This window comes from Corvus moneduloides, chromosome 14 (assembly GCF_009650955.1).
Source record: "Corvus moneduloides isolate bCorMon1 chromosome 14, bCorMon1.pri, whole genome shotgun sequence".
NCBI classification, from domain to species: Eukaryota; Metazoa; Chordata; class Aves; order Passeriformes; family Corvidae; genus Corvus; species Corvus moneduloides.
Genome location: NC_045489.1, coordinates 7,580,850 through 7,600,716, shown reverse-complemented (window position 1 = coordinate 7,600,716; position 19,867 = coordinate 7,580,850). Strand labels below are relative to the sequence as shown.

Here is a 19,867-nt window from a genome sequence, read left to right as displayed (position 1 = left end):
GAGTTGCTATAGAAACACCCAGTGGAGACAAGGCGAGATTGGGGCAGCAGAGCCCAAAGATACCATTAAGATTAAGGGAGATTTTAACTCCCACTCTGTAAATATCACTTCCCTGGAAAAGTTGCAAAAATAGAAGTTAAAATGGAAAAATGTCCTGCATGGTTAATGATGGGGTGACTGGTGATAACTCCACTCCCCCAGGGAGATTCACCACCATGAAGTAGTAGAAAAGCCTTTCCAGGGATCCTCTCTGAAGTTTTCCAACCTCAATGAGACTGTTTACTCTCAAAAGACATGTGAATCCCATCTGCAAAAAGGTGGCTAAAATGTCTCCAGATCTTTTCAGTGCCTGGTGACGTTGATAATCCTTTAAGCAAAGCAGTGTCTTTCTGCATAATGGTCTGAGAAGGATTAAATGCAAGAAAGAAATATAACAAGAAGTCAAGGAGCTACCTACCATTAGCAGCTATTTGAGTGTCAGGCAGTCTTCTTTTGGGCGATTTACCAGTGCTTTTGTCCAATCCATTCATTGCACAAAACACTATTATGAAAGTAGATGTCATTAGAAGCACTTTTTAATACATAAAATAGTCTTTCTTTTTACAATTCAACTGTGTATTCAATTCAATTTTTCTATTAAATTGTCTTACACTTCCGAGAGTTCAGAAAGCCCCAACAATAAGAAATGGGTGATCTGATCTCCTGCGTAAGCCAAATTTTTGGGACAGTTAATGTCCTTTCTCTTATTTGATGCTCACACATAAATACTGAGGGTCATTAGAAATGATTTATCCCTGACTGTAAAATAGAAGGGGATTCATCAACTATATTGATTTTTCTCATTTATGCGCATATGTGTAGATCCTTTGGCAATTAGTCATTAACTAAACCACTGCTTCATTCCTGTGAACCAAATTTCAGTTGCAGTCTCCTTCATCGTAACCATAAGCTTTTCTTTGCACTGTGTTTCTTCATGTGGATTATCAGCCTGGATTTGCAGGGGTATTTCTCTTACAACTAGTGGGGTGGTTAGTTAACATGTGCCCCATAAGCCAAAGGTAGAGCTGATGGGGGAGCCTAAAGAAAACAGGATCTTCATCAGGAATGGATGTGTGCCTGCTTGGAAGCTCGTGAACAGATAGCCAAAACCACATGCAAAATTATAAAACTCCTAAGGCAAGAAAAATAACAGTTGATGCACACCAAACACCTAAAAGAATGGTGGAAGGAAAAAACCCAGAAACTAAAAACCTCAGTAATTTTATAAAACACACAGACTACAGCCAAATACCCACCTCTCATACTAATTATTATCCAGGAGATTGGCTGGGCTGACTGGAATCTGTTGGGAGTTTATGAGCACATTTATCTTAATTGCATTCACGTGGTCGTGGAGTTATTTGACTTGATCTTGAGATATCTGATGCCTGATTTTTATGTGCATTTCTGACAGGTTTGAAGGATGCCTAGAGCAGGGAATGGATTGTGCCTATGTGCAGAGTTGTAGAAAATGTTCTTAAGGCCAAGACAAAGTCAGGTGTTAAATTTCATAAAGAAACAGGCAAATTCTGTATCTAATGACTTACCATGTAAACTTGCAGTCAAAGGAGATGATATCAATTTCTGTTTTTTTCGAGGACCACAGAGATGCTCCTTAAAAGGAAGAATAATATGATTAAAATGACTTTAAAACCCATAGGAAACATAACTTTTAGGCTTCATTTTTTCAATACTGGGACTTCTAGAACTACTTAGAATACAATAAATTTAAAGCATATTGCTTTCCACTGTAACTACACACAGAGAAAAGAATGCTCCTAGAAACTAGCATTTTCCTGAACGACAAAAGCATCATTGATCACCAACTAGCATCATCACGTGAGCAAACCCTCAGCCAAATCACTCAGCTGCTCTAGGTTCATTACTCGGTATGTTAATGCCCTCTGCAATAAATGCAACAAATGAAATACAGAATTACTCTTACCACAAATCATTACTAATTGGTACAGCAAGATTCGAGGGAAAACTATCACTTGGAATAGCTTCCTGCAAAGTTATCCCTGGATATACTTTCAGGTCTGCATCCTCCCTGCCACAGAGAAGCAGGAGCTCAGTGAGTTCTCTTGGGCTGCTCTTCCTATTTATCACATCTCATCCATCCTGAATTCCATCATGCCATGCTATTCCCAGTCAATTCAATTTCAGTGAACTTAATTGAAAATTTTTTCTTGATTCTATTTCCCCATAGTTTATTTGTCTTTAAATTCCAGGCTGATCCATGATCATTGTTTAAAACAGGGTGCAGCCAAACTCTTCAACTCTACATTGACTGAACACCACATATTATTATGGAAAACATAGATTAAACAATGCTTAAGTTATTCTAATTAACCCATTTACAGGTTAATCTTGTTCTTACCTTAGTTTTCTTATTACATGCAAAAGAGCCTGAGGATTTAATAAGCTGTTTCCAGTTTCTGTTCAGTTCAGATTGTGCCCATCTCTTCTATGCACAGTCCCTGCCACATAGATCATTTGACCATTTTGAGGATGAGATGGTTGCACCAGTGATCTGTGAGGGCTTGTGGAGCAACACATCACATGTGCAAACCCCTGTGTCTTCTCTACAGTAGAGAGTCCGCAAACCTGCTCTTACGTATTTTGAAATGGCACTTTGTGCCTCCCATTAGAGTAGTTATTTAATTTTCAACTCGATTTAAATTAACATGTTTTGTTAATCAAACATTTAATTCTGAAGAAGAAATCAGCTCTTTGCAAAATTGCAGCATGGCTTATGTGAAACTCTCCTGGCTGTGCTCATGAAAGAGGAGTGGATCTTTTTACCATCCCAGACATGCTCAGACGATAATGAAGACAAAGCCCTAGAGAAGCACGTGTGAGAAGACAAAAAATTTCTTGTACATATTAGGTATAAAAATTCAGCTTACATAGTGCAGTGTTCCAGGCACCAATGAAGTTGACTTACTAGCAATCTTAATCTTGGGGTGAAGTGTCTTAATGTTAAGAATAGAAAAAGAAAAATTAGCCATACACATGTGTGGGCAGGATATTGGAGCCTGGCTTGACAGGGCAGTGTATAATTCTCCCATTCTCACTGAAATGTAAAAAGCCTCACATTACAGCTCATCCAGGAATTGCTGACCGAATTTCATCTCTCTTTCCTGTTCTACTTATTCTTCAGGTAGGAAAAAAAATGGGTGGAAGGGTTGAATGGAAACCTTTCCCAGTGATGCGCGAGAGCTGGGTGACTATTCCAGCACAAAGGGTGGTGGATCTGCAACGGCACACTCCTGCCAGCATAGCCCAGGGAAAGCACACAGGACTCCTGGTCTAACCTCTCTGGACCACCCAGGTAAATCTCTAACCACCAGGGTCCATGGTTTTCTCTCTCACCTTTTAAAAATATATTTCCTTATGGTAATATTTTAATTGCTTTTTTTTCTCTTGCCATTACCCACTTGATGTGTTCCTCACATGAACACTGACTGCCATCCCCTCTGGATTTTCACTTAGTGAAGTGACAGCTATCACATGCATCTCTCTTCTCCCTGCCAGGACCACTTATTGCTGGTTTTGGAAACACAGAGAGTGAAAATCCATAGTTAATGCAGTTCTCCAGAAGGGCAGAGACCCCCATACCTTCCAAATTAGAATAGTATCAAATAGTAACGTTCGGGATGTGCATGCACCTGGATTTATGGATGACCATCAACCCTAAATACAGGCATGGGACTTCATGTTTGACTGATTTCAGCTCTACTCTGATTAAGTGTTTAGGAGAGTCACCAGAATCCCAAGACTTTATCCTCATAAACCTTCTGGATTTAATAGTGACAATGTCTAGCGGGTGAACTAAGCAAGTCAATTTTATAGCAAAGGCAAGTCAAAGCTGCTATAATTAATTCAAATTAATGCACCCATGATCTCCTGAAGCCTATTGCTTCAGGGACAACTGCAGAAACATCCAAATACAAATAATCATCAAGATCTTTAAGACTAAATATTTTCCAGGAAACCAAAAGTAACCTGCACAAAAGCAGGCTGGATTACAGAAACCCAGATGTTCTCTTCCTGCAGAACTTTATTATTAACATGGTCAACAAAGCAAAACAGTTTCCTGTAAATATGATTCTTTAACATTACTTTTATCTGTTCAGTATTAAGCCTCTATGGAGAATTACTGGAGTGTATCCCATGGTACATATGGTCTGTGATAGGAAATGATACCTCTGAGACTGTGAATAGCACAATGCCGTTCAGGAAATGAGAAAGGAATGTGGTTTGCAGTTGCAACCTTCACTATTTTTTCTTTTCCTCTAGGAAAGCACAGTGTCCAGCATGGATATTTAACATGATCAGGTATTTGTGAGAGAAAATATCAAAGCAGCGGCTCTAAAACAAAAAAGTCTTATCCTTAGACAACAAAATTATTATTTAGATGCAGAAAAGTTCAATTTTGACATTACAATGAAACATGGCCCAACTGTTTCTGGAGAATACTGCTGGAAATGGAGGCCAGGAAGCGATTTTTGGAACATTAAATTGTGGAAGGTGCTCGTAGACCATTACTGGAGTACAATCAAGCTTTTCTGAGCTGTCAGGAAGGAAGAAGAAGAAGAATAGTGGGAAAAATGCTCCTAGGTGCAGAAGAGGATATTGATGGATGTGCACACCCCCCTGATGCACTCATGGACTGAGTTGGGAAGACCTTGTCTACAGACCAGCATGGATTTGTGACTTGCTGCTGCAAGAACATTGGTTTGGGTTTGATGTTCATGTGAGAATTAGACTTCTAACACAATAAAAATGGCCACATTTGCTACTATCCAAAAAAAGATTTGGCTTCATTTGGTGATGATGTCCTGCCAGAAGCCCAGAGGGGCAGTAGACCGAAGTGAAATTGGATGGTGAGTGTCCAGAAAAACCAATGACTGGTTAGAACCAGGAAACTTTGCCAGCAGAAAACGCACAACAGCCACACACAGATGTTGCCAGCCTTTACTCCCCTGAAAGAAATTGGCTATTTGAGCAGCAATTCGCAGAAGAAAAACATGCTGGTGTGTTAAGGCTGCACACCCAGCTCTGCTCTGTGCCAGCCTGTATCAGCCACTGGTTTTCCTCCACATCCCCATCCTTGGGGCAGAAACCAGTGGATCAGCAAAAGCAAGACGATGCTGCCGCTCAGCTTAAGCCTCTCTGTGCTGACACTCCAGCTAGCCATGGAGGAGGCAGGTATCCTTGGCCTGGGTGAACTGAGGCTGCTTTGGAGATGCTTTGCACGAGATGAACTCCACAAGCACGAAAACACCCACTGGCACAGCAGGACTGTGCAGGCAGATATGTGTGACAGGGCAGGGGAGCTGAGCAGGAAGGGACATGTTTTCTACAGGCTCTCTTCAGACTTAAATGGCACTTCTGTAAGCAGTGCTAAACAACACCACCCTCCCTCCACCCCTCGCTCCCAGTTGCCTACTTACATTAGCATTTGCCTGCTGTCAAGCTCTTGCTCAGTTCCAGTGAAATCTCCTGGATTTTCTCCTCTTTCAGTGATTATGTTGAACTGCTGGGATCAGCTCCTGGTGACACTGGAATTGCCAAATAATCCTCTGCTGTTTTTTGTATCTTTCTACCCTCTTCTCCTTATTAATGTGAGCCAATGCAGAGCCCAGCACAGACACAATACTCTCCAGCAGGACACCGGAATGACTGACAGCCTCCTCAGAACTGTCTCCTAATGGAGAGCTGAGGTTCTTTATAGCAGAAACAGCTCTGAGACACACTGAGAGTTCACATCACTTACCCAAGAGATCCTGCAGAGATCACATCTTTGAGAGTTGTCTAAAGCCATCTCCTTCTGCTATATGAGAATGGTCAAGCTGGCTCTGATTACCAGTCCCTCTAGCCCGACACCCTGTCTCTAAGACCAAATAGTTGTGTATGTCTGCAGAAAAGCTTAGGAACAGGACAAACACACAGTAATTGCCTGGGGTGCTTTGATGGGCCCCAGTAATCTGGGTTTAGAGATTTTCTGCAGTCTCCTGGTATGTAACAGCCCTTGCTGCATCTCTCTGCAATGAATACATCTAATTGTTTTTTGCACCATTCAAGCACTATTTGGCCACCTCAGCCTCCCATAGTAATGAGTGCCACAGTAGAACAACATGATGTAAGAGGGAGCAGCTCACTGGTTTGTGCTGGGGAGGTCCCCAGTTGCAGCTTAATTCACTCTCTTCTGCATAACCCCAGTGCATTCAGCCAAGGCATCCCTTGCCTTGCTGGTCTCCAAGCTCCAAAGTAAGCCCAGCCTTGTGGCCTCACATATATCTACCAGCCCCAGCACAATTTTAGGGCAGAAAGATCTGTTAGACAGACCAACCTGACTCATATTAATATTAATGACTAAAAATTAGGCATGGTTCACATCCTACTTTCTCCTGGATCCCACAGCCACTGCATGTGGATATAACATCTGGCTTATCTGAACACCTCTGAATAACTTTGGGGTTTTGGGTTGAAAAATTTTAGCAAAAAAAGCAGGCATGTAGATGTGAGATGTGTGTAGGCTTGTAGACATCCCTCCATTCCACTCTCAGGTTCTTTAAAATCATTTTCTCCTAAAGCCCAATTTAGGAACTGTGGCAGAGACTTGATGTTTTTATGCAAATTCTCAAATTTACAGAAGTGCTGATCTGGGATTTGAAGGGAAGGCTTCCTTGCTATTCCTGCTGCCATTTAAACACCAAGAAGGAATACACTGGTAGAGGGGGCCAGAAATAAATCCAAAACTTCAAGAGTGTCAAAATTGAATTCTGAAGAATAGGGGATTGAGAGACAGTCAGCCAATGCAGCCTGGGTCTCAGAAATTTGAGCACTCACACAGAGCTTCAGAAATTCAAGTTTAGATAACAAACATGGCTGGTGAATGCCTTAACCTTTGCCAGAGCTCAAATTCCCTTCCAAAAGTTGTGGGCTAGATAAACTAATATTTTCTGATGAGAAATTGTTTTGCTGAAAGTTTGTGGCTATCCCTCCATATCACACAGCATCCAGACGTGCAGTCACAGCCCTTGCCAGATAAAACATTCCTGCTTTGTGACATTCAGCCCAGGCCAAGCTGCAAATGTTATTTTACTTTAAGTTACTGATACTGTGTCTGATGGTTTATCATTCCCAGGTTGGTATGTCTTTACTCTGATTTAAATTGGTAACAGGCTTGGATCTCATTTGTAATTGCACTTTGAGTCTGGCTGCCTGGTTATTGTATAGGCAAAACTACTGGTGTGCAAATCAGGTCATAAACCACCACTCAGCCAGGTCATTTAGAGGAACAGCTAAAATGTCATGTATGTTACTGTCACAAGCATCACTCCTAATAATTGTGTACTCCCTTAAATATATATTTTTAGGAAGTTTTGTTTAAAAACCAGGTTGGAGTTCTGATATGACCTGACAACAAGGTATTTAACAGAGCTGCGCTGTCTCTAATGTCCCTCTTTTGCATCCTTTCAGGAGCAAGAATAGATTAATCACCATCGTGACATTAGAAAATGTGGAGATTGGAGAGACTACATGAAATAAATTGGGAATGGCAGGATAAGTACTTGAATTGACAATACAGGAACCACTGGGCCTGTCACACCATTGCTGAGAGAATCGACAAAGCACCTCATCGGCTGTGAGTGCTGGAATTAGAGCTGCAGCCTCACCTCCACACAGCCCAGCTCAGGCAAAATTAAGAAACTTCAGCCATGCCTTGATGGGTGATCGTACAGCCCCACTGCTGCTCAGTCTTCAGTGTACTTCACCTGCCATTTGAATGTGTGTTTTCTTTGTAAAAGCCTCAAATGCTGCAGCACCAATGTGTCAGAGTGCCTTCTTGAACAGAATGACCTCCCAGCCAAAAAGCTCTTCATCTGACCTTGGTCTTGATGCAAGAATGGTGTAAAAATAGCATACAAGAAAAATGTTACGTGTTACTAAAAAAAAAAATGTGTAAAAAGAATTACTTAATTTAAACAAGAAACTGAACAAATAGGCAACCTATTAATGTGTTTATAATCTTGAGGTGAGGAAGGGAGTGACATTTCCAGACATTTTATCTCGGCTGCGACACAAGGTGAACCAGAAGGAAGCACGACCTTGGCATTCAGCAGACACAGACTGCAGATCCAGAGCATAGTCTCCTCCACCATCAGCTCTAACCTGCCAGGCCACCTTCTCTGCTGTGAGGGGAGCAGGGTCTGAAGTTCACCCAGGAGCACCATTCTCTGGGTTTCCTTGAAGGATGATGACCCATGACTGCAGGAGGCACACACCCTCTGGACAAACCATTGCCTGCAAAAAGACCAGGTAAAACAACCAAGAATTACGTGTGCAGTCTGGCAATAAGAAGGTGGGAAGCAACCAGCAGAATTTCCAAGTAAATCATGGCAAACCAATTTGTCAAGATAATTAGCATGGAGACAAGGGGGAGCGGTAGATGTGATACATCTTGGCTCAGGAAGGCTTGTGACACTGTCCCATTTAACTTTCACATGAGCAAAATGAGGAAATGGAAGCTAAGTGAAAATTTACCACAAAACTACACTCTCAAAATTATTATTGGCAGCTCAGTGTCAACCACAGCCCTGTCCTGTAGCCCATCGTTCTGCTGTCAGGGTGGATAATTCACCTACAAAACTGCAAATACATGGCTGAAAGGGGCACCTCACTGAGGGTAACAGCATCACAGCTCAAGATAACCTCCCCAGATAGAAGAACTCACCCAACATCCCTATGGTGTAGGTCAATAAATCCACCTATGGAACATCACAACCCAACAAGTAGGTTGAGGCTCCTTAAAGTCATCCCTTTTCTACTTGGAAGATGAGGCAGTTCCTTTCCTTGTGAGACCTTCTGCGGAGCCTGCCTTGAGAGATTGTCCCTGCAATTAAAACTAAGAGAGCTTTTCCAGTGACAGTTTGGGTCCATCTGTGCCTCATTTCTGGATGGATGGTGCTGTGCCTTGTTCCTGGCCCTGTGCTGCTGGTTCCTGAGGGTCCTGGGTGCTTACCCTTATCCCCAAACTTGGGCCACAAACCTTTTTCAAGTGAGACCAAGTCTTATAAAAATCAAAGTTTTTTCCCAAGTTTTTACCCTATCCTTCAGTTCTTTCATTTTTGGTGACTGTATTTTTTTACCTTTTCCCATGATATTGCCTTTAAAATACCATAAACAACATTTCAATAGATAAATAATTTAAAGAAAAGCAAATAGGTGCTTTATGAGAGTACCCAGCTGCTCAGCCATCCAGCAAGGCCTGTAGACTGGGGGTAGTGGAGGCCTGATTGCCCATTAAAGAGGCCCACATTCCACGAAGCCACAATCAAAGCTCTCTGGAGAATCAAGCATTGTGTCCATGTGTAATATGTCAGCTATTTGACAGCAGAGGAAACACTCTAAGAAGTGAATGTGTTTTGCTCTGTTCAGTGACATTGCTAATGACTCATGCAGGATTATGGGTAACAAAACTTTGAAATGAGAGGTTGAGTTGTACACTACATTATACATCTGAATTTCATGGTATATTAGTGACAGCGATTGGTAATACAATATGATGGGGAATTGCTAACATCAGAGAGAAGTTAATATGATGCACTGCAATTTCTTGAAGAGTCCCATACTTTTTCTAGCGCCACCCATAATCTGCTCATTATGGTTTGGCAAAGAGCAATCCTTCTGGTGGAGCGGCACCAGCACCCCGACAGCTGCTCATAAATTTGAATGGAAGATACGCAATCCAAAATGTTCATGTTTCCACGGATAGTTACCCAGTTGTATCTTCCCTAAGAAACAGGTGATTTTTTAACCTCCTGCCACAGTTTGTTTCTGCTGATATTTTCTCTCTCCAGATAAATCTGATGCCATCTTGTGTCTTAAAGCATTTCTTCCTCATCTTGTTCTATTAAAAGGGCTGATACAGTCTACATGCACCTTAACTAAACACCAGTTAATGGAGTGTAACTAAGAAGAATTAATATATTTACCATAAAAAAGTATTTCTATACCATTAAAATTAGAGTCAAATGTCTCACATAAGGCATTAAAATTATAAATGTGACCACAGATTTATGTTTACAGACTCTGTCAAATCCCATGGCCGCATATCTCCTCAGTCACTCCTGTTGCAAACAGCATAAAAAAATGTTTAAACTATTTATGTGATAGTAACCTGGAATATTCTGTGGCTGTTTTACAAGGCTGGTAAATAACCATCTGACCTTTTTCACTTGTAGAAGACTTGGTTTTTCCTGCAGGAAGAGCCCATTAATAGAGAAGAGTCCTGGAGTGATGACCTTGAAAACCCAACCCCACATACCCATTAAGCAGAAGCACCAAGACCATCGCATTCACAGGAACTTGAAATGGGAGTCATTCCTAGGATAAGGAAGTCCACTGAAAACCACAGCCGAGCAAGAACTGGATGGTAATGATGACGAGTAAATGGAAGAAGGTTTCTCCCTCCAGCATTAAATTCAAGCCCTGACCTTTTCCAATGTAATGACTAACTCAACCTTTGCATAATAACATGGGTGATATTTGGAGAGTATAACATATGTGTCATTTTAATTAATTGAACAGAAATAGATTCACAGAAGAAAAATGAATTAACCAATCAGCAATCACCTTTATATCTATTTGATGTCAGAATAATTAGTTTATTCTCGTAATCTCTTGACCCCTCTAGAAATCATAACCTTGATGACCTCCTTGAGAATGGGAGCTCATTTGAATAGCACCATAATTGTGCTCTGGGTGCATTATCCTCTAGTTGTAATTTTATTAAGGTAATCTTACCCCTTATTATTATCTCTCTCTCTGATAGGTTGACCCAAACCTTGGGAAAGAGTGCAGGACTTGGCTCAGTAAAACCAGTGTACTTTGGCCAGCAGAATCCTTCCTCCTAGAAGGCGGGCTGGTTTTGTTAGCTGGAGGATCAGCAATAATTTTACCACCGTTGTCTGTGGACAGCAGTATCCCAACATACTTCCTGATGTTGGCAGTTGCAGACTGTTACCAACTAGCAAACGCTTAAACAAAACCACAGTTTGTTCCAGAATGATAAAGTGACCCTACAAAGTGAATTACACTGTGAAAAATAAATGTACAACACAGTGTAGATGCACAAATGATTATTTCATTATCTGCTCAATGTAAGAACGACAGATACAAATTGTTCCAATCATAGAGTGATGAAAGAGTAATGAACAATGGGTTCTTCAATGAGCACAGGAACAAAATAATGAATTGCAGTTTAAATGAAATCAGGAGTCAATGGACTGGATCACAGACTGTCCTTCAGACACAGGAATTCTGCATTACTTAAACACTGTCAGTTGGAAAAACGTCCTTTAAGAGGAAGGAATCTAAATGGGTCAGAAAGAGACAAGTATGATGAGCCTGGACACTGGCTGGCTTTTAGCAAACTGGACTGGAGCATCCCCATTCCTGATGCTTTGATAATTGATCTATTACAAATTAGCAGCTTCCACTCTGCAAAGTTAAGAAACCATTGTTACTTTTCCGTGTTTTAACCTCTCTCTTCCTCTACTACTCAGTTACTTCGATGCAATATCTGATGAGATCTTCACACAGATTTTGGGCACAGAATGAAGACCAAGACATGAAAGCTTCTGGGAAAGGAGTGTCAGTTATGTAGGAATAGCATATGTGGCAAAAGCTCTACTTACTTTTTTGTTGGAAAACTCTGCAATAGAAGGATTTCTATTCTTTTCTTTTGTTTCATACCAATAAGCCAAGGATTTCTAATGTTATTGCCAAAGAAACATGTCACATTTCATGTATCATAGCTATCCATCACCCTTCACAGCATCTTTTTAACTCTGTACTGAAGCTATGTTTCACTCGAGAGTGCAGGACATCTGACCATTTTATCTCTCTGTACAGAATTCTTTTACATTCTATGAAGACATCTTAGAAATGAGCAGAAACTAGCTGGTGCCACAGGCAGGGGTCAAAGAGTCTCATACACCAACTCACCCCTCCTGCTGCTCTGCCACTGCCATGGCCAGGATAGCACCTGCCCTCCTGCCCCTCACACAATACCAGGTACAAAAGAGAGACAGCACTTGGAGCCTTGTATGCCACAGCAAAGGACATGGTGCTCTGGGATGACCATTCCCAAGGGAAAGGTCATCTTTTGTCCCTTGATGCTCAATAACCTCAAGATATTTGAAAACTAGAATGTCCCAAAATCAGCAAGCAAGAGCACTTTCAAAAGCCACAGAGTGATGGCAACAAAGGGAAAAGCAGGGAAAATGAGGTTTTGCTTGCTTTGTGGACAGAAATAAGTATTTGTTGGAGAAAAAAGCTACAAGAGAGAGGTGGCATCTCTGCTGTGCAAATGACTGAAAGGTCACCTGCTTCTGCCCTAATTCAATGACATCTTCTGCAAAGGGTCTCTGCCCTTCAAGGTCAGGGTAAATTTCACATGCCTGCCATGTACACATGAGCCAACATCCATCAAACACTACCTGTTGCTGTACGTGGGCAGCCTGTCCAGGTGGAATCAGACCACAACCGGACATACCACTTATAGCCTCTTGCTCCCCCTTTACTCAGATTTATGTTTCAACAGATCCTGATGCTAAGCACTCCAGACTCTCAGCAAATGTCCCCAAAACTCCATCAGGGTGCCCAGAAGTGCTGAGACAGGCCAAGACAACCAGCACATCTCACCACAGGCACCTAGAGAGCCATGAGGCACCTTTCACGTATAGAGGGGTAAATACCTTCCTTCCTTGGGATTTTTCCTGGATATTAAAAACTGTGCCTTGTTGACTCAGAGAGACAGAACTTTCCTCATCTGACAACTCAATTTTACTAAACATGATGAGGTTTGCAAACTCCAGAATATTTTGGCTCCCTCTGCAAGCCTGATACACAGATAAAACCATGCTCCATTCCATGCAGTGGGAGGGAGCACTGAGGACGGGCTTTCCTCTTCCACTGTGTTGTCTCTGATGAGATCCTTTAAGGCACAGGCATCTCCACCTGCCCCCATGCCAGAGGACTTTTCCACTTACAGCACTGTCCCTGACAAAAGCTTCAGAACAAGAAGACCCCATTCCACCGGAGTTTCGGCAGAAAACCACACCATTGTACTCAAAACTGGGCTGACGCAATGCCTTAAGTTGTCACAGGCTTGCTGCCGGATCTTTTAGATGACTTTGGGTCTCAGATCATCTATAGCATAACATGACATGATCTTTCATGGCCTCCTCCAACCAACCCAGTGTCAGAAGTTCATTCAGCCAAGTAAGGCAGCATTCCAAACCCCTGGCTCTAAAGAGACACCTAGCCACCAGCTTGGATCTGAAACCAAACTGAAAATATTCCCTGGAGCAAGCAGCAGAGAGCCCTGCTCCTGTCCAGAAGTCCAATCACTGCCTGCAAATATCCACAGCACCCTGCCTAGGTGTTCAGAGAGGTGTCCCTTGCCTGTGGCTATGGGGGTTGGAAGAAGCTGATCTTTCCAACCCGAACCTGTTCTATGATTCTAGAATTCTATGATCTCTACTTGGGACCAAGCAGCATTGCTGCTGGGGCACTTGGGGAAGCTTCGAGTGACACCCACATACCCTGGCCAAGAGTCTATCTCTTGTGCTACTCAGACCCAGGAGTTGAAGAAAGCTGATAAAAACTGTGAGTCTCACAGCCAGACACTCAATCTGTTCCACCAGCCCCCCGACTGGCCAAATTCTCCTGTGTGTGGTGCTTGCCAGCTTGAGAAACATCTCAACAGCCAGGAGCTGCTTGCCAAAGGTCTGGTTGCACCTTCTCACCCACCTCCATCATTACAGATTTTGGAAATAACCACAAATGCCTCCTTGCCTTGCTAACAGTGAATGCTGTACCAGGGGGGCTGCCAGGAGCAGCCAGGTGACAATGCAGATTGCAAAACTATACAGAAAGGAGGGGGTGAGCACCAGGAGCCAAGCTCTTCACTAGAGCAGTCCACTATAGGAGAGCACCTGGAAAGGAGTTCACTATACATTATCCAGAAGAAAAACCTCTGGTGCACAGGGTGGAGAGCACAGCATTGCTCCTGCCAGGCAATGGAGGGAGTGGGGAATATTGGCAATGGGGAGGTTTGCAGGTGTGCCTGGGCACTGCATGGCTCTCCGGGGGTGCAGGTTTGCTGGGTTGTCCTTGCTTGGCATGCATCACTGCACAAGTAATGGATGTGCCTATTAAATCCAGCCAGAACATTTGTCTCTGTAGCTGGCAGAGAGGATCCACACCTCAGTGATACACTGCATTTTTCTGTGTTTGTTCTGAATCCTCCACATGCTTGGTTCAGTGTTTTTAGACTCCGAGACAGATGCACTGGATTGATTTCTAATATAACTCTCATAATCACCTACACTTTGGAGTGGTCTCTACGTAAACACAAGGCACAGACTTCGTTGCATTACACGGTAGCTGCCATGTAATTTTTGTGGTTACAGAGCACGATGCCTCATTCTGGCTGATATTTGAGCTTCAATTACCCAGTTGTGCATCAAAGGACAAGCACATGGTCAGAAAGTGAGCACAGCTTCACTAAACCCATCACTGTTTACATCGCAATACTTGTTTTTCAGTGTTACATTTGATTTACTATCTTGCTGAAACTTGGCCTGTTACCAAAAAAAAAATTGCATGGGATTCCAAAATTTCATCAGAAAAAAAAAATAAATATGCAGTGCTCACAGTGCTCCATGAGGGGTCAACATGGCCCTCATTATCTAAAGGGCTGTTAATGCAGAACTTAGAGATGATCAGAGTGGTCTTTCAGTGCTTGGCATTTCCTGACTCCTACACTTTTGTTTTTCCTTTCTCATCATTACACTAACACTTTTGTGTTATGGAATATTTATGAGGCACACCACATGCTTAATGGATTTCCTCATTTATTTGCAGCTAGCCTGCATTAATACAAGACTCACAATATTCAATCTGAAATCCATCAAGGATTCCCAGGCTTAATATCATCACCAATTTTAATGAGAAAGGAAATCTGTAAATTCAACTTGCAAAAGCAAAAATAAAGCCATGTGGGAGCAGCACGAGCAGTACAACTGCATCCTTCACTTTAAAAGCATCTGGAAGTAAACTTCTGTTAATTGAACTGGTTCTAAAGCTGTAAATTACAAAGTACCTCTCTGCACTAAATCTTAGCCATAGTTCCGCAAAATGGCACATACCATAGTGCATTCCTCTCCCTACTGCCTATCCTGCAACATGGGGATACATGAGCAAGGTGAGAGGTCAGGAGGATTAGAGGTGGCCTTGGGACCCAAGTGGTACCCAAACCACTCATATTTATGTACCCTTGAGGGAGCAGGAGATCAGCTGAAGATCAGGCATCCATTATGGTGTATATATGTTTAGATGTCTCTTGCTGGGCAGCAGCTGCTTGGCCTTGTGCTGTTGGCACCATTAGATGCAGGTGAATATTCACCTTCTTTATCCTTCTCATGTCTCAGGGCACCAGCAAACTCTGAGCATGTGTATGGCAAAAGGAGTTGTGTCTCTGGGGCAACATGGACCTTCCTCAGCAAGGGAATGCTCTGCCTGATGTGACTGATCAGCTATTGCTGCCTGCTGACGTGATCTCTGAGAGTTCTCCGACATGTTTTTGTTTATAGAAGTCATTCTTCCCTAATAACATTTCCCCATTATTATCTCCTACACACGCATGGGCACAAAAATTAACCCTGAGTATTAACAGAGGAGAAAATCCTTGCTATTAATGAGACCACTGCAAGCCCATATAAATCAATCCAACTGCATGAAGTAACAGTGCAACATTTAGTGCCATTTAGCTGGGAGACATGCACTGAAAATAAATATGAAGGTGCAAAACCAAGCTGATACTTCAATATTTTAAAAAAATAAATAAAATCAGTAGATTGTTCTTCCCTGGAAGCTTTCAAGGTCAGACTTTCTTGGATATACATAAATGTAAATCCAGTGGGGTTAGCAGAACACATCAGAATTTTCTAGTGGGGGATCTGAGTCTGGGTATTCACCCTCTGCTCATGGCAAGTGTCCCTGAGCTTGTCTGGAAAGGGACTGCAGCACCAGCCCCTGTGTGCACCCACTTCTCCAGCTGCTTACAGGAAAAGTCTCAGCATTGGTAACAGCAAATTTGAGCTCCTCGTATTCCTTCTGTTGTCAGGCTCTGTTTCAGCAAGGGACCTCAGGATATGCCTAACTTCCAGCTACAGCTCCTTGCCTTTGAAGAAAATGGGGCAATCACACATCTAAAGTTAGATGTTTCTTCCTCTCTTGGGAAAAACAGTCCTTAATACCTCTGTGTTTAAAGATGATCTGGCAATATTTCTATTCACCATCACACAAAAAGCAGAAGTTGCAGATTTAAGAGTGGAAGGCAATTTCCCCTTCTGTGCTTAGCAACAGAGAATAGTGCTGTAGGCTTTCCAACAGCCAATCCATTTGGTACTTCACTGACAAGGTTAAAACAGTAAAAACTTTATTGTGTGACTGTCCTAGGTTACAATACAAGATGTGCCCACAAGCATGTATTCTATCACCATCTTCATGAGCTGTTAAAACCAGGTGGGGCAGTGCTCCCTGCCTCCTCCCTCAAGACTATGTCCTGTTAATGGCCCAGCAGTGCCTTATCTCATGACTCATCATTCCATTGTGAGAGCTCCACCCAGAGGGAGAAACCAAGCATCCCATCCTGGATATAAACTGCGATTTTTGAAGACCACAGGCAGCCTTTCCCACTGGATTTCCAGAGGACAAGAGCTACATACCTACCACTGGACCTTCTGAGGAAGACCAGGTCTTTCTACACAGGATCACCACTTCAACAGAACCACATCCATTCACTTCAGGAGGACTGCAACCACCACCTTATCGGACTGCTACCCTGACTAATAGGGTCAGGTCATATCTGACTGTCAGTTTAAATCAGTTTTTTCCCTGCCTTGTTTTATATATATATATTAGTAAAGAACTGTTATTCCTATTTCCCATATCTTTGCCTGAAAGCCCCTTGATTTCAAAATTATAATAACTCGGAGGGAAAGGGGGTTGCATCTTCCATTCCAAGGGAGGCTCCTGCCTTCCTTAGCAGACACCTGTCTTTCAAACCAAGACAGTGACCCTTGGAAGAGACTTTTTTTTCTCATATGTAACTAATTTCTACTGAGATGTTGGTTAAGGAGAAAGCATTTGATAATCTGATTTTGCATCCAGTGACAGAGACACCAGAAGCGGAAAATAAGAAATTCAAACGTGGGCTAAATTGTTATTTGCCAAGCATTTGATTTCCAAGGAAATGAACACATTCAGCAAATAAAGGAGAACCTGAGAGTGCAAGAGAAGAGCCTGAGGACAGCACATCGCGTCTGGGGTGTGTTCATGAGAGAAATGGTGATTAAGAAGATGTCACAGGCTGGAGACAATCTACACTGAGACAGCTCCACTCTCCTCTCTAAATCCTGGGTGCACAACTGGTCAGAAATGGGGTGACATCCACTCCAAAAGCACATCCCAAACGACTCTAGCTCTCTGCTTACCTGGAGGCCTTCAGGTTGTTTCAGCAGAGCTACCACTGCCTGTTTCACTGATGGGGAGCAGTACCCAGCATCTGATTGAATCCAAATTGGAGCCTGAGATAAACTGCAGAGGAAACCTGATGTCTGAATCAGCACATGAAAAGAAATAAGCAGAAATAAATAGATTAGTCTGGTCTACAGCGTTTCTGTCAAAAAGAGGAAAAGCTGCTGCAAACTTAGACTGCAGGTGAGAGGAAAAGCCCTTAGGAAAGCAGAGGGGCTCAAGATCACCAACTGGAATGGGCCCTTCTGCTCCATAAATAAATAATGCCAGGTTTTGAGGAAAAGCAGCTCTAGCGGAAAGTATTTTGGCAGGATGGGCTGTCCAGCAGCATACTGCGAGGAGTCCCCTGCCACCACCAAGCACTCATCCTGTGCTTTGCTTTGACCACACTGCAGCTTGTGCACAGCACAGATAATGCTCCCAGAGGTGCCAGCCCAGCACTTTGAACCCGAGGCTTATGGCTGTACAAATCACCTCACACACAAGGATCTCCATGGAGCCAGTCCCAGGGTGCCAGCATCATCCTGCTGAGGAGCAGGTACCTCCCACTGCACCTAGATGTGCTGCAACCCATCCCAGTCCCCTGCCAAGGCTATCCCACAGGCACTACTGCTTCTCGAGGGTAGGCTGGAAGCAGCACAAGTTTGTGCTGGATACATTCAGCTTCTGGAGAAAACAGCACTCCAAATCTCAGAGCTTCCTGATCCCCTATGGGGAAGCCTGGCTCACATGCCTGGGCACATCTTGCACATTCAGCCAAGCTTTGTCTTGCATTACTTATTTTTTCCAAAACCATCACATTTGGATCAAGGTTAATTTTTTTTTTCCCCTTCCCCTCCAAAGGGTAAATAATGGTGGCATTGGAAATGGGTGGACTCAAAGGTGAAAGCATAGTCACTTGGTGTGACCTTTGAAAAAAAAATAGCAGCCTGGGTAGAATTTGAAAATCCTGGCCCCTTTGGGGCTGCTTGTAGTAATTAGGTCATATGGGGCAGTGCCCTGCCAGAATGTCACCCCATGTGGAACTTACCCCAGGTAAACAACGTGAAGTGGTGGTGAGAAGGGGAGGAAGGCGTTACAGAGGCCACTGGATGGGTACTGACCCCACAAAGGGTGTTTAAGATCCACCAGCAAGCACAGAGCATGGCGTTATCTCCTGCTAGAAGTGTATCCTGTGTACCAGCATCTGGAGGTGGTGAGACATCCAAGGGAGTAAGCTCAGCCCTGTGCAGGGAAAAAAAGAGGAAAAGCGAGCCTCAGAAAGGCTCTAGGTTGGCACAGGTCCCAGGGCAAAATGAGACAGGGTTGGTTCTACCACCTTCCCAGGGGACTTCCAACACAAATATGCTCTGGGAAGGGAGGAAAGCTCATCAGGTGAGGGAAAGCTCAGAACTACTACAGGAAATCCTGTGCAAGGGGAGACCCTGACCCACCCCACACCTATTTAAGTTCACTGCTCTGCCTCGCCATGGGTCTATCAGGGACAGCATTGCTGTATCCCAGACATCTTCCATCCACACTGCTGTCAGCTGCACTGCAGCATCTCCAGCATCCTCGCATTGGGGAAGACTGGGAGCTGTCTCCCTGACTTCAAGATTGATGTTGCATTACTTAAGCACAAATTAAGTGTGTAGCAGAAAAAACATATGCAGAACCAGCATTTGCAGCCCTGGATTTGGGCTGGCCTTGGTTGAAATTCAGCAGATCGACAGCATCAGATTTTGTTGGCGTCTGAGACAGAAGCCCCCTGGCATTTTTAGATGACTTTGTGATAGTTATCTTCCCTTTATACTATTTGCTTTACGCTTGGAAAAAAAAATTATCTCAGGAGTCTTTTGAGCATTAGAATTTATGCCATGCATGCTACTTTCTTCAAATATTTTAAAATATTCGAAATGTAGGAACCTTGGCACAGTGCCCAGGATCCTGTCTTTTCGTATGAAGGTTTGAGATAACTGACACTTCCACTTACTGTTTCTCCCTGAAGAGGTCATCTCTGCTTCAGCTCCAGAGCAGAGCAGCAGAGGTACCGGAGGTCCCCGAATTTCACAAAAGGTTAAAAAATCTGCACAGGTGCTAATTAAAGGCAATGCACTCTGTGTCTGACCTAGTTCTGCCTTGCTTTCAGGAAGCTTTACCTGAGTATCTTTCAAACCACTTAAAAATTAAAATGGTTAATAATGCATCAGAGCCGAACATTACCCAG

At 43.1% G+C, this 19,867-nt stretch overlaps 1 long non-coding RNA gene across 1 annotated transcript; it reads right to left on the bottom strand.

The window, feature by feature from the left end:
• Nucleotides 1-381: 381 nt before the first annotated feature.
• On the bottom strand, nt 382-18,879 carry LOC116451224. Its single transcript, XR_004243137.1, has 4 exons — nt 18,692-18,879; nt 17,619-17,741; nt 1,587-8,355; nt 382-541 (listed from the first exon to the last, which is right to left on the bottom strand). It is a non-coding gene; the product is annotated as an uncharacterized LOC116451224 (long non-coding RNA).
• Nucleotides 18,880-19,867: the final 988 nt, after the last annotated feature.